The 14,547-nt window shown below is 36.1% G+C and overlaps 2 long non-coding RNA genes across 4 annotated transcripts; both read left to right on the top strand.

The window, feature by feature from the left end:
- Positions 1-10,226: 10,226 nt before the first annotated feature.
- On the top strand, positions 10,227-11,052 carry LOC126766481 (uncharacterized). Of its 2 annotated transcripts, none has more exons than XR_007668884.1 (3): positions 10,227-10,267; positions 10,327-10,390; positions 10,526-11,052. It is a non-coding gene; the product is annotated as an uncharacterized LOC126766481 (long non-coding RNA). The 2 variants fall into 2 exon arrangements; XR_007668883.1 differs by having other exon boundaries at positions 10,258-10,271.
- Positions 11,053-11,224: 172 nt separating this feature from the next.
- Positions 11,225-12,616, top strand: LOC126766480 (uncharacterized). 2 transcript variants are annotated; one of them, XR_007668882.1, is made up of 3 exons: positions 11,225-12,058; positions 12,116-12,282; positions 12,477-12,616. It is a non-coding gene; the product is annotated as an uncharacterized LOC126766480 (long non-coding RNA). The 2 variants fall into 2 exon arrangements; XR_007668881.1 differs by having other exon boundaries at positions 12,116-12,616.
- The last annotated feature ends 1,931 nt before the right edge of the window (positions 12,617-14,547 follow it).

Below are 14,547 nucleotides of genomic sequence, written 5' to 3'. Positions count from 1 at the left end.
AAAAAATTGTTTCCAGAGATTTTACATACTCTGTAAATTGTTGGGTGTTGTTTCTTCTCTTGATTTGCTCTTGATACTTGTCAAGCAATTTATTCAATTTATTAGATAGACTTTTTTCAGCATTATTTCCATTCCAAGTTTTTCCCAAATTCCAATCAACTTATCTTGTACTTGAATAGTGAATGATTTATGGGAAAACTTTTTTTGTTCTGTTTTAGCACGTTCGCTTAAGTAAAAATAATATCTCAAGATATCCAGATGGGTTGGTAAATTAACATCAGTTAAATCAGTAGACACACCAAAAACAGTAACATCATGCTTGGGTGTATGACTCATTGGGTTTTTGATAGTTGTTAATGTAGTTGCTTCATCTTGCGGTGTAGAGGATGGTGGATTCATTGTAAACTTTTTGATTTGGAATGGTCACATCACTTATTATTTTTTTTGAAATACCATAGTGGTTATTGCTTTAGTTCTCCTCACATTCAGAGGTAATAAGAATGAAATATTAATTTCAATTCTATTTCAAAATTTGCCCCTACCCAAAAGTTCGACCCAAATTGGGGGACATCAGAATTCGTTTCAGAGGTATGGTTCCTTCGGCAAAGTTTCTTATTTTGATCCCTGAAATATGGTTTTCATAGAGCTCCCCACAAATCGAGCCGGCCTAGCCAGCACCCTCTTACTCAATTTCCACAAACGGTAGTTCATTTTGTATACCTTCTTCTAACTCGATTCCATTATAATGCCTTTCTAGAACAACGCACAAAAACATAATATTGATTTCTCTCAAGGCTTTACTACTACCTAATCTACAATGTTTAGTACGTTTTTTTACAAAACCGTTACCGTATTCTTCCTCATGTTCACTGTCTTGTGCTCTTCTACTGGCTGTAATATATACTATATATACATAGAAGCTCAGCAAACAACAACAGACAGTTTCTAACCATCGGGTCCTTAAAGGTAACGGTCTAGAATACCGGCTACGAATATTTCATTCGAACCTGAAGGAAGGTTCTGAAGTTCCGGTATAGATTTTTCCCTTCGAACACGTTCCTTAGGTCGAGAGTTATTTTTAAATATTTCGACATTACTCGCTTCCAAGAGATTGGGAACAATGCAGCAATATACTGTTCCTTTTGAAGATATTTCTGTGTCCGATATAAATTTGTGACCTATATGATTTTATTGCTTAAAATCGAATTTCCACAACAACCCTAGAATATTGTGCTAAATTTTCAAGTTTGACCCCTGTAATAGTTTCGGAAATACAACCTTGAGAACTTGTGCTCGAGGCTGTGCGCCGTTTTTAAAAGCAGCGTTTTTCTCTTTTTTTGAAGTCGGTTGGCAAAATTTTTACTCAACCGATTGAAATTTTACACACGTGTTTGACATACAATTCTTAAAGACTTGGACGGAGGATTTTTTTTCGATTACAACTGTTTGAAAAAAAGTCGACAAATTTTCTTTTTGTTTTTGTAAAAATGCCTGCTAAAAATCCACTTTTTTGTTTATTTTTTCCTTTCTCCAAGTTCTAAGTTAAGACTTTAACTAAAGCATGTGTTTTTTCACTTTAGATGATCCTGTGAGGAATAATCCTCCCAACGCGGGCGCATCTTTTTTCCGAGGGGTCACCTGAAACGTCGTAATGGCCAACTTTAAATTATTTTTTCCAAAAAATTCATAATTTCTTTGTAAATGGTGTATGTTTGTAATAGAAAAAAATTCTTAAAAAATATTTAATTTTTTTATGAGAAAAAATTTAAAAAAAGGCTATTTTTACCTATGTATGGAATGCCTTAACAGTATATAACAGTTAAGAGCGTAGAAATGTATCTGTTAGATTAGTAAATACAGGGTTTGTCCGAAAAGTAATAGGACTGATTTTTTTCCGCAGGCTTACCCAGATGCTTTAGGTGTTTCGGTGGCACCAGGCCTTTTTGGAGGACCGGGAAGAGGTTTAGGATGAATAAGAAAATCCAAAATGACGAGGCATCGTCCACCATGAATTTGTTCTTCCTGGTCAACGCCAAGTTTTACGTGGAAGTTATCAAGAGACTCAAACGAAGGGTCAATCGGGTCCGAAAAGACATCGCAGCCGATTGGAAGTTGCACCACGACAACGGCCCGGCTCACACCGCCTTTCCTGTGACACCTCAGTAGAGATGTCTCAATATTGTTAACAGGAATATGCATATTAACAACAGCACCATTGAGCAAACTCTGACCTTGATATCCTAGGCGTTATCAGTCGTTCTTCAATTGAAGTTAAATTTTTGAATACATCTGGTATTTAAAACAAAAATTTCGCTAGTTGCACAAAAATTTTACTATTCATCTCCAGAAGAAAATTTTTCCATCAAAAATAAGTCGGATTAAGTATTCCAGTGGCTTTGAGCAATAGTTTCGAAATTCAACTTGCGCACTCGGTGTGAAAACCATAACCCTCAGCAGCAAATACATATTCCAGTAGTACCCTTCTTTATAACTTGAAAGTACATAAATGTTTTCCAAATATGTTGAATTGTCAATAAAATCAGCTTTTATTATATAAGATTATTATCACTCGTTAGGACTACCTTTAGTTTTCAATTTGTCTATTGACCGAATTATCTTTACGAAAGCGGACTTGACTTTGTCTAAGACGTCTTGTATTTAAAATGTATGCCCTTGCACCCCTCCCACTACGAAGTTGAGATAGTGTTTCTCTGTAGCATTCCTCTCTCCATTTTTTAGGATTTCTTCCTGCCTCTTCTCTTTGTATTTGATCACACATGCGCACTGAAATCCTATGCGCATGCTTTGTGCGAAGTTCTCTTTTGAGAAAATTTCAGGTTTTGACGCCTAATTCTATGCAGAGCTAAATACTGTTTGTACCTCGGAATTTTCACGCCAAGATCTAGGTGGCCGAATATTCCTAGTTTGCTATTCTGGGCGAAATTCAGTATTTTGACGCCTACTTCTATGTGGAAGAGTATCCACAAAATGTGGAAGAGTATCCCTACTATTGCTCGTGCGAAGGATATGCATTCGTCTCCTATTTTCGAGATGACTTAGTACAATCGGCGTTTTACGTAATCTAAGCATTCTTAATTAAAACTTTAATAATATAAAATACTAATCATCGTACAAAAGCAGATAAATTTTATATATTTACAAATATCCTAATTGATAAAATCCGTCCCAGTGGTTTCAACTTTCCGCAGTCCTTTGATTCCTATGGGTTTCCTTAATTCTTCTTTCCAGGTGTATGTCATAAAAAGTTTGTCATATATCAATATACAGTAATATCTCGATTTACGTTTTGGTCGGTTCCGAAAGATTGCGACGTAAATCGAAACGACGTTAATCAAATTTGTAGTTTTCCATATGATTATGAAAAAAACAATGTTATTGGTTGTTTCAAATAAAGTACATAAATGCACATTTAATTCACTTGCATACTAAGAAATGTATTGTATGTATATAAAGTCCATAAGCACATAAAAAGAGTTAAAAACTATAGCAATTAAGAGATACATTATATTCACTTTACATAAGTGTATTTCAAGTGTAAAAAAATTCAACATATGAAATTCAGATCCTTTTTGGAATATCTATGATAAATGTACATATTACATACTCGTTTGTATGTAAAAAATAATTGTTTATTAATTTATTTATTTATTTATAATAATTCATATAACAAAAAGATAATAAGTTAAAATATGAATTCACTCCAAACTTAAGCAATAAATAAAATAAAAGTACTTAAATTTTAGAATATCTCACTCCTCGAAGTTTTCATTTGGTATCAATACTTCAGACAAAAGCTTTTGCAGATCATCATTGGGAAGACTTCTTTGGCTTGATGAAGTAGTGTCCGCTGATGAAATTTCAGACACGAGCATTTTGATATCATCGTCTGGAAGACTACGCTGGCTAAATGTCTGTCCTTGGGTTGATGAAGTAAAGTACTCTGATGAAATTTCAGACATGATAATTTGGATATCCTCGTCTGGAATATTGCGCTGCGAGGTTTGGTATTGGCTTGACGAAGGAGTATCGGATGATAAAATGGGCTTGAGAAATTAATCAATCCGCTTCTGTGACAAAAATAGTTTCTTTTGTGTAAACAAATCTTTGTAATGTTGCAAGCTATTGTTAATTGAGTTTCGTGTTGAGATAACTCGCTCTTCATCTTTGTCGAATTTTTCAAAAATATTGATCGCTTTCTGTATGCGGTTAAAAGCCTCTGATAGCTTTGAGATTGGGAATTGTGAACGTTCCCTCTCATTTTCGACCATCGAATTTTCGAATAGATTATCACCTTAATAGGAGTATCTGTCAATGCCAATGCTTCTGCGTTAGTTAATGGTTCATCACCTGTTTCCAAGATATCAATAAGGTCGGATTCATCAACATCTGTGAAGCCAACAGTGTGCGCTAAGTTAATTAGTTCTATATTTAAATCGTTGGAATTTTCTTCTGATCCACATCGAGATGTAGTTTATTCAGGCCATATGTTTTTCCATGCATGGCTCATCGTTTTCGCGGATACTTCTTCCCAGCTTTGTTTAATATTTTCCACTGCTTCCATGACATTATATTTGACCCAAAAATTGCGAACTACATCAGCAGATGCGCAGTGAGATTCTTTATCAATTGCATCAATCACGTTGTTAAATGTCCTTCGTAAGTAGTCTTTTTTAAATGCCGCGATAACGCCTTGATCCATCGGTTGGATAAGCGCCGTTGTATTCGGCGGTAAGAAGATTACTTTAATATTGTCATTCATATCATCAAGCGGGATAATGTGGCTAGGGGCATTATCAATTAACAGCAATGCCTTGCACGCGAATCCATTTACTTCGCAATATTTGATAACTGTTGGGCAAAAATTCAACTTAAACCAATGCACGAACACTTTTAAATTCACGTTTTGAACTCATTTTCACTCTTTTATGCGTGTTATCAGCAACACTTATAAAAATCAACCCAGTTCATGAAATATATTGACAAAATTCAAAACACATAAATGTAAGAAAGGGATTCCCCAAATTCATATTTCATACAGGCGACGTAAAGCAAATTGACAACGTAAATCGCGTGCAGAGGTCACTAATATTTGCACAACGTAAATCAAGACAACGTTAACGAAGCGGACGTAAATCAAGGTATTACTGTATACGATATTGCGTAACTGAAAGTAACTCTGCACTTATTAGAACGTACGATTTATTTGTATTTAGGCTTAAGAAAACAATTGTATAAACGAACGGGAAAAACGAAATATTAGTTCTGTTCTGTTTTCTAAAATTCGATGGTAACTACATAAGGGAAAAAAATCTCAACTGAATTATCATATAAGTCCCGAATAGTGACTGGGAGAAAAAATAGAATAAACAAGTATCCATAAAGGAAGCAAAATCTACCGGTTATAAAAAAAAAATTCAATTCGAGTGTCGTTTTGTGCAATTGCAATCGCAAGTGATAAGATACTTGGGTTAAAAAGAAAACTTTTAATAAAAATTAAATCTTCTATAGGAGTGTACAGCTGTTGGCGTATGCCGATGATATTGATAACATTGACCTCAAAACCCTCGCCGTTATCTTGGAACCAGCATTAACAGCAACAATGTCAGCCTCGAAATCCAACTAAGAATAACTCGTGCCAACAGGTGCTACTGTGGATTGCTGAGGCAATCTCAACGAATTAAAACCAAACTCTATAAGACACTAATTATTCCCGTCCTGCTATATGGTGCAGAGGCATGGACGATGACAGCTTCTGATGAGTCAACGTTATGACTTTTCGAGAGAAAGGTTCTGCGAAAGATTTATGGTCTTTTGCGCGTTGGCCACGGGGAATATAGCATTCGATTAAACGATGAGTTGTATGAGATATACGATGACGCGAATTAAGAGACAGGAGCTACGCTGGCTAGGTCACGTCGTACATATGGACGAAAACACTTCAGCTCTGAAAGTATTCGACGCAATGCCCGCCGGGGGAAGCAGAGGAAGAGGCAGACCTCCACTCCGTAGGAAGGACCAGGTGGAGAAGGACCTGGCTTCGCTTGGAATTTCCAATTGGCGACACGTTGCGAAAAGAAGAAACGACTGGCGCGCCGTTGATAAGTCGGCTATAATCGTGTAACCGGTGTCTACGGCAGTAGAGAAGAAGAGAAGATACACCGTTTGTCACTTATAGTGCACAATAAACTTGCTAAATAAAGTATAAATAATTTGTGGAAATTTATACAAATAAGAACATAATTATACAAAAACCAGTAAGGAAGGGCTAAGTTCTGGTGTCACCGAACATTTTATACTCTCGCATGGTAAAGTGATAATCGAGATTTCATTATACGTCATTTACATATTTCTCAAATACTGTATTTGTGTAAAGTTTTATTCCGCTATCATCATTGGTTCCTAATGTACATATATATTATACAGAGAAGGCATCAGATGGAATTCAAAATAGCTTTATATTGGAAGAAGGCGTGGTTGTGAACCGATTTCACCCATATTTCGTACATGTCATCAGGGTGTTAAGAAAATATTATATACCGAATTTCATTGAAATCGGTCTAGTAGCTCCTGAGATATGGTTCTTGGTCCATAAGTGGGCGGCGCCACGCCCATTTTCAATTTTTAAAAAAAGCCGCACTTTTAGTGATTTTCAACATAACCTTTGTATGGGAGGTGGACGTGGTTATTATCCGATTTCTTCCATTTTTGAACTGTATATGGAAATACCTGAAGAAAACGACTCTGTAGACTTTGGTTGACATAGCTATAGTAGTTTCCGAGATATGTACAAAAAACTTAGTAGGGGGCGGGGCCACGCCCACTTTTCCAAAACAATTGCGTCCAAATATGCCCCTCCCTAATGCGATCCTTTGTGCCAAATTTCACTTTAATATCTTTATTTATGGCTTAGTTATGAAACTTTATAGGTTTTCGGTTTCCGCCATTTTCTGGGCGTGGCAGTGGGCCGATTTTGCCCATCTTCGAACTTAACCTTCTTATGGAACCAAGGACTACGTGTACCAAGTTTCATCATGATATCTCAATTTTTACTCAAGTTACAGCTTGAACGGACGGACGGACAGACGGACGGACAGACAGACATCCGGATTTCGACTCTACTCGTCGCCCTGATCACTTTGGTATATATAACCCTATATCTGACTCTTTTAGTTTTAGGACTTACAAACAACCGTTATGTGAACAAAACTATAATACTCTCGTTAGCAACATTGTTGCGAGAGTATAAAAAAGTGAGCTGTCAGTTGACAGCTGGCAGATGTGAAACATCGAAGTTATTTTATGCAAGTAATAGGTTAAAAAGTACAGATTATGACAGGAACCAAATATGGTACACATGAAAGAATATAATATTATGAATTTTTTACAGAAAATGGTGACAGATAGTTTATTCAATAAACATTCATTTTCTTTGTATTCAAAATTTTATACAAATATATTTCTAAAATCACGTCAACTCAATTATTTTCGTCAGTGACTTCCGTAACAGTTACATTCGAAGTTGCCTCTGACGGTATTACTGTGACAATTGGTCGATGATAACTGAAGTACAAAAGTATTAGGCATAACATTATCAAGATATGTAATGAATACAGCATCTATTGTTGTTCCATATCTTGTAGCACATTCTCTCGGATTGTTGTTTATTTCCAATTGAAATTCTTCTTGGAGGAACGATATTAATGGCATTGATTCATTTTTTTTCAAAATTAACATTGAAATCCCCAGCCAAAATAAATGGTAGTTTATCTTTATCTGTTTTAAAAATTGTTTAAATGCGACTGTACGGAAATAACCACTCATGTAAAAAAGAAATAATATCATTAATTTTTTCATTAGGTGAAATGTACACAACAATCATAATTAATTCACTTCCATCTTCTAATTTAACATGTGAAGCACACATATCGCTAATGGGTGTTTGAGAGACATGATTTTTTGTAGCATTTTGGACTGATAGATCCATGTTAAATGTAGTAATATGTGAAGTATTGTTGCTTTTATAAATGGCAACTCCAGCGGCTCTAACACACATAGAGACTGCAAACGACATCTGTCAAATATTAAAATACACAAGTTCTTAGGGACACAGTTATTGAGGCAGCTGCACAACTACATAACTGTGTCCATAAGAACGTGTGTATTTTAATATTTGACAGATGTCGCTTACTCTATGTGTTCAGCACTTCAACATGGCAGCCAAATAGTCGAGGCCCAAATTTGTAGTAAAACACACAACAACAACATTTTCATTCATGAACGTACAAGCGTCTTTTCGCGACGGTGGCAAAAGTTAGAAATCATAAACTGAACAACTTTCTGATGTTTCTTCACAGAAAGAAGTGGGAAAAGTGGCAACATAGCTGCTGTCGATTTATAATATTTGTCAATTCTAAAATATTTTTCCGTGGCGGGCAAAAATCTGCGTTGATATGTATGCACGCTCATACATAAATGTGCATACATATTTACACTAGTTTGTTGGTAAATTTGAGGCAGCTGCACAACTACATAACTGTGCCCATAAGAACGTGTTTTTTTTTTTTTTTTTTTTTTTTTTGAAGTAGGAGGAAGCATCGAAAGCCCAAGTGCGGGACTTTAACCAGCTAAACCTAACCTACTCCCAACTCAAGACTCTCCCACGGGACCACCAGATAAGGTATTACTTCATGGGAGTGACAAGACATTTCACGTCTCCTCTATAGCACGGACGGACTGGCGCCTGTTCCGCTGTACCACTTCTCAGAGGACTGACACATAAGTGCAGTCAAACTTTCCACGATTAAACTACCACCTAGTGCTGTTTCTAACTTTTCCCTTATTTTTTGAAACCGAGGACAATAGAAAAACACGTGTTCAGAGTCTTCTATTGACTCCGTATACATCGAACAATACGGACTGATGTCATTTTGAAATTTATATAGGTAGCCTCTAAAGCACCCATGCCCACTTAATATTTGGGTGAGGTGGAAATCCAGGTCCCAATGTTGTCTACTTATCCACGTGGTGATGTCAGGTATGAGTCTGTGGGTTCACCGTCCTTTAGTTGAGGTTTGCCACCGTTGCTGCCATAGAGTTATGCTCTTATTTCTCTCTTCTCTCTTTTGGGTTTCTGTAATTGGCGCTGATAGTTCATATAGTCTCGCTAACTCGTCTCCCTGGATGTCTATAGGCGGCATACTAGCTAGTACTTCAGCAGCTTTGGAAATAGTTCGCAAAGCACTTGTTACTCTTATTGCTGTGAGTCTATGCACCGCAATTATTGGCCTGGCATACGCTTTTGTGTTTAGTGCCTGTATCCATACTGGAGCTGCATACAGTATAACTGAGCTCATTGCTTTTGCGATTAGAAGTCGGCGGCTGGAGCGCACACAGTCTCTATTTGCCATCATTCTTGATAGAGCATTATAAATCTTATTTGCTTTATTTGCTGTGTTTGCCAAGTGCTGCTTGAATTTCAGTTTGGTGTTCAATATTACCCCTAAATACTTCAACTGTGGTTGTGAAGTAATCACGCACTCGCCTATAGTGAGAGTTACTTTTTCCTCAATTTTCCTGGTGCTTACGAGCAATACCTCCGTTTTGTGCTCAGCCAGTTCCAAACTCATGGACGAAAACCATTGGCGCAGACCATTTCTGCATTCGTTACATTTATTTTGCAGGTCATCAAGTTGTTTAGCTACTGCTACCACTATAAGGTCGTCCGCGTATGCGATTAGCTTAACGTTTTTTGGTTGTGGGATTTTTAGCACCCCATAAGAACGTGTGTATTTTAATATTTGACAGATGTCGCTTGCAGTCTGTCGCGCTCTATGTGTTCAGCACTTCAAGCATTGAGTGTACATATTTAAATACATACATATGTTGCATGTTGACAAATTTACAAACATTATGCGTATGGCAGAAATAAGAAATAATTCCAGTGCGAGAGCGCCTCAAAATTAGCAAAATTAGAAAAAAGCTATTTTTTGGGCATTTTAAATAAAACACCCAATTCGGATATTCCACACCACCTATAAGGTGGTCGCCATTTTGGCGCGTTACCGAAATTATTTTTGGGTGCTCGGTTCCCCAGTAGGCCTATATTATAGAGGTGGAGAAACATCGATGCGAACATCGATGACATCGATGTTTTCGAAACATCGGCAACATCGGCAACATCGATGCTTAGCGGGGCAAAATCGATGTTTTTCCATCTCTAAGGCACATAGAGGAAGACAGTCGAATTGTAAGTACGTATATCATTTAATCTCATTATAAATTATTAACAGAATATTGTTATTTTAGTTATACTTGTTGGTGGTGTTGTCGTGAGTGTGGTGGTACTTAAACATGGACAGGTTTATGAAAAGTAAGTACTAAATATCCGAATTTATCTTCAGAAAAGCATTGTATGTAGATGAATTTCTGCAGAAAAGTACATACACATTCGCATGCATTTTTGCTTTTCCGTTGAATAGGCATTAATACAGTTTATTTCTTATAGGAACAGCAAGCGAACAGCCAAATCCTGATGAGGATCAAAAGAAGAGGAGGCGTGATTTTTCTATAGCTTGGGATCATTTTAAAAGAAACAGCGAAAAATGCATATGGATAAATGGATATGCAATTACTGTGGTAAGCCAATAAAGACGTGTGGAAACACAACAAATCTAATGGACCACTTTAAGCACGTTCATGCTGATCGGCTTAAAGTTGGGGAAACTGCACAGAAACCAAATGTGTTAGAAAAGTTTGTTGGAAAATCGGTTTCCTTTTATGAGAATGACTCGAAACGAAAACTTCTCCTAGACAGTAAGGTAATGAACGTGATTGCTGTCGATGTTCAACCTTTTTTTGGTGTTGAGGACGACGGATTTAAAGAGCTCATGAAAGAAATGGACCCCCGCTACAGGTTACCTAGTAGGTCACACCTACGTCGCGCAGGTGCTTCCATCTCAATATGAGTCTCTTACGAATAAACTCCAGTCCGTACTTAACGATATCGATTTTGTGGTCATAACGACTGACTTGTGGAAATCCAAAGCAAACGAAGGTTACATTACAGTTACGTGCCATTTTGTTTCAAATAGTTTTACGTTGGAGTCGGCAATTTTAGCAACAAGGCAACTTCTTGACACTACCAATCACAATGCTATTAATATTTCTGAAACACTAAAGGGCGTGCTTGATGATTAGGGTGTCACGAAAAAGGTTGCGACGATGCTAAAAGCATGTGAGTTCACACAATCAACCTTATTGTGCAAGATGCTCTAAAATTTCCCGATTTCGACGTAATTCTTACAAAATGTAAGTCGGTAGTTGGCTTTTTTAATAGAAGCCAGATCGCATATTCAAAATTTAAGGAAGCTCAGGGGGACAATCCGCATTCTCTTCTGCAAGAAATGCCAACTCGCTGGAACAGCGCATACGAAATGATTAAGCGCATACTGAAGACAACCGAATTTATTACATTAGCTTTGGTATCTTCTCGTGGCGCTCCATTGCCGTTTTCAGTAGCAGAAGTGGATATTTTAAATGATATATCCGAGTTGCTATCCCCCTTCGAAGAGGTGACGCTTTCTGTGTCTACAAACACAAAAGTACCAGCGTCCATAATTATCCCTGTCATATGCGAACTAAATCATAAAATAAACCATGTTAAAGTCAACACAGAAAAAGGCAAAAACATATTGACGACCATAAAGTTTAGTCTTACCAAGAGGCTCGCAAGCTATGAACCACACACAATACCACGAATTGCTACCATACTAGATCCCCGCTTTAAGAAACACGGATTTTGTAATCCCTTTAATGCGGAAGAAGGTGCCAAAGCTGTGCAGCATGAACTGTTTACAAAACTACCCGCAAGCCCACTACATCCGCCAACATCACCAACACAGGAACCAAGCCGATTTTTCTACAAGTCAAAAGCCCAAACAAGGTGCACTCTTCCTGGGCAGATGCCATTATACTGATGAGACAGCATTTTGGAAAGGAGAACCAGCCGGAAAAATGTGACCCTCTTGCGTACTGGCAGGTAAGAAATTATGCAATAACATATTTTTTCCAATTTATTGTATTAATTATATTTTAGATTACTACAGATGGCGACGCGTTTAAAACGTTAGCTAAAAAATACTTCTTCGTGCGCATCTGTGCGAAAGAGTTTTCAGTTAAGCTGGACAACTTATAAGTGAGCGTCGCACGCGGCTATCATCGACCGTTGTCGATAAGCTCCTCTTCTTAAACAAAAACAAACATGTAAATAATATGTAAATATATGTATATAGTAGAGTTCGGGATAGTAAGCAAGGATAGTAAAGTAGGGATAGTAAGTAAGGATAGTAAAATAAGCAATAGTATAGTAGGGATAGCACAATATCCTAAAGAACTATTATTTTCTTTGGACCATGTATATATTGAAACATTGATATTCAATTTGTTTTTGTTTTCAGTTTTTATTTACAAACTAAGGATAGGACAATATACCAAAGAAGTGGAACATGAATATCATAAACAATTTTATTGTAATTTGTTTTTCGTTTTCTTTTTTATTTAATAAGTGATTAATAAAATGGATATTTTTTGTTGAAAATTTGACTTTTAATTTTTAAACATCACAAATTAAAATAAAGTTCAAATAAACTAAAATAACTGCTATTTTTTTATTTAAAATGTCGATGTTTCATCGATGTTTTCGCCAAAAACATCGAAAACATCGATGCCCGTGAACATCGATGTTTCTCCACCTCTACTATATCACCAATTAAAAATTTATTTACATAAAAAAATGAAAAAAAGACAAAACGATAACAATTCATATATAACAGTATAAAAAAAGTAACAAAAACAATATCACATATCACAGTATAATAGTATAATACATAAAAATATAAAAATAAATGTATATACATATATGCCAATATTTAAGCCCCAAATTCTAATTTGTAATTAAAAACTTTCTAATCTTTATTGTTCTAACTTTAGAGCCTCCTAATGCGAATCTGGCTAAAAAATCTTATTTTGGTATAAAATATTTAGCTCTTTGCACCCACTAAAAAAGGAAGATAAACTACAAATGTGAAACACACAAAATTTTATTCTTAAAATTGGGTAGGGATAAATCTTTATTTAAAAATTTTGTCACAAAATAAATTGTAATTCTAATAAATAGAGCAATAACTACCTTTGGGTCACAGTCTTCACAACACAAGAATGGCCTAATATCTTTTAATTTAGTAAAAAGAATTTCTCCTAATCATATTTTATGACAATTTCTGTCAAATTCCTCAACAAATTTTATTTCTAAATTATTAATAAATGCAACAAATTCTTGAGGCGGCTTCACTAAGTTGCATTTATCGATCTGGCTTTGGTGTATGAAGATGAATTCATCAGAAGGAATTTCATCTCCTAAATAAGGTAATGGCAGGAGGCATGTGTGCATTTTAAAAATGTTCAAATAAAGGTAGCCGCAAAAATAGTTAAAAGCATTTTCCTTTAAAAAGGTAATTTCTAAACTTCTATCTTAAGTAATGCACCTAACAATGGAGTGTTCGGGCCGTGGTAAGCCCTGGAAATCCTGCCAAGAAAGGTCACTTAAAACGGAATCATTGCACACATTAAGAAGAACATTATAGCTATGTTCTGAAATAACTGTGGCTTCGGGTTCCAAAGGCAGCTCACAGTTACATTTTCTTACGATATTTACGTAACGTAAACCCCACGACTTCCTAAATTAACTAGAGAACATGAAAGGTGTAACTCTAGTACCTCCCCTACTTCTAATCTGACCAAAAAAAATGTCTTAAGCTGTCCTGACATAGTCGTCTTTTCTTTAGGTAAGGAAATCCTGAGTGTGACAGCAATCGCCACAATCGTCTTAAACTATTAATATTAATTAACCACCCCTTAATAAAATTGAAATTATTTGTTGTGTTGTTTCCTAACTCATCTACGACCCGAATTGTTTTTAAACCTTTTTCTGCCTCGTCTGAAAACTGGTTTTGCTCTGGGGAACTTATAAAAACGTTTTTAGTGGGTACAATGGCCTCAGTGAAACTACTATTAAAGATATCGAATAATTTATTGAAAAAAGAAACGAAATCCGCGGTATTAATAAAGCTCATACTATTTGAGCTTAAGGCTCCCGAGCTGTAAAGAGAAAGCATACCTGAAGCGACCGTATTATTTAACACTTGAGACGCGAATTTAACTTTCATTTTTTGAAAGGTATTGGGGTAAATATGAGCATCGGTTAATTTATGCCCACACCGATAACTCGACTTAGAGTCCTGTTTATAAAAATGGACTATATCTGACCAACATACGCGACTATTTTTAAAATCAACTTTATCTATATACATATATAAAATTAAGTGGCAAAACTTCCTGTTCGCACACTCCTCCTAGACGGCTTGCCCGATTTCAACGAAATTTTCAGGGGTGATTGGGGTCTGTTTGGAGGGTGCACATAAGAAATTTAATGTGTGTATCATTGCACGTTTTGCAAAAAAAAAAAAAAAA

This window comes from Bactrocera neohumeralis, unplaced genomic scaffold (genome assembly GCF_024586455.1).
Source record: "Bactrocera neohumeralis isolate Rockhampton unplaced genomic scaffold, APGP_CSIRO_Bneo_wtdbg2-racon-allhic-juicebox.fasta_v2 ctg1388, whole genome shotgun sequence".
NCBI classification, from domain to species: domain Eukaryota; kingdom Metazoa; phylum Arthropoda; class Insecta; order Diptera; family Tephritidae; genus Bactrocera; species Bactrocera neohumeralis.
The sequence above is the reverse complement of the archived record's forward strand: the minus strand, read 5'-3'. Positions and strand labels throughout refer to the sequence as shown.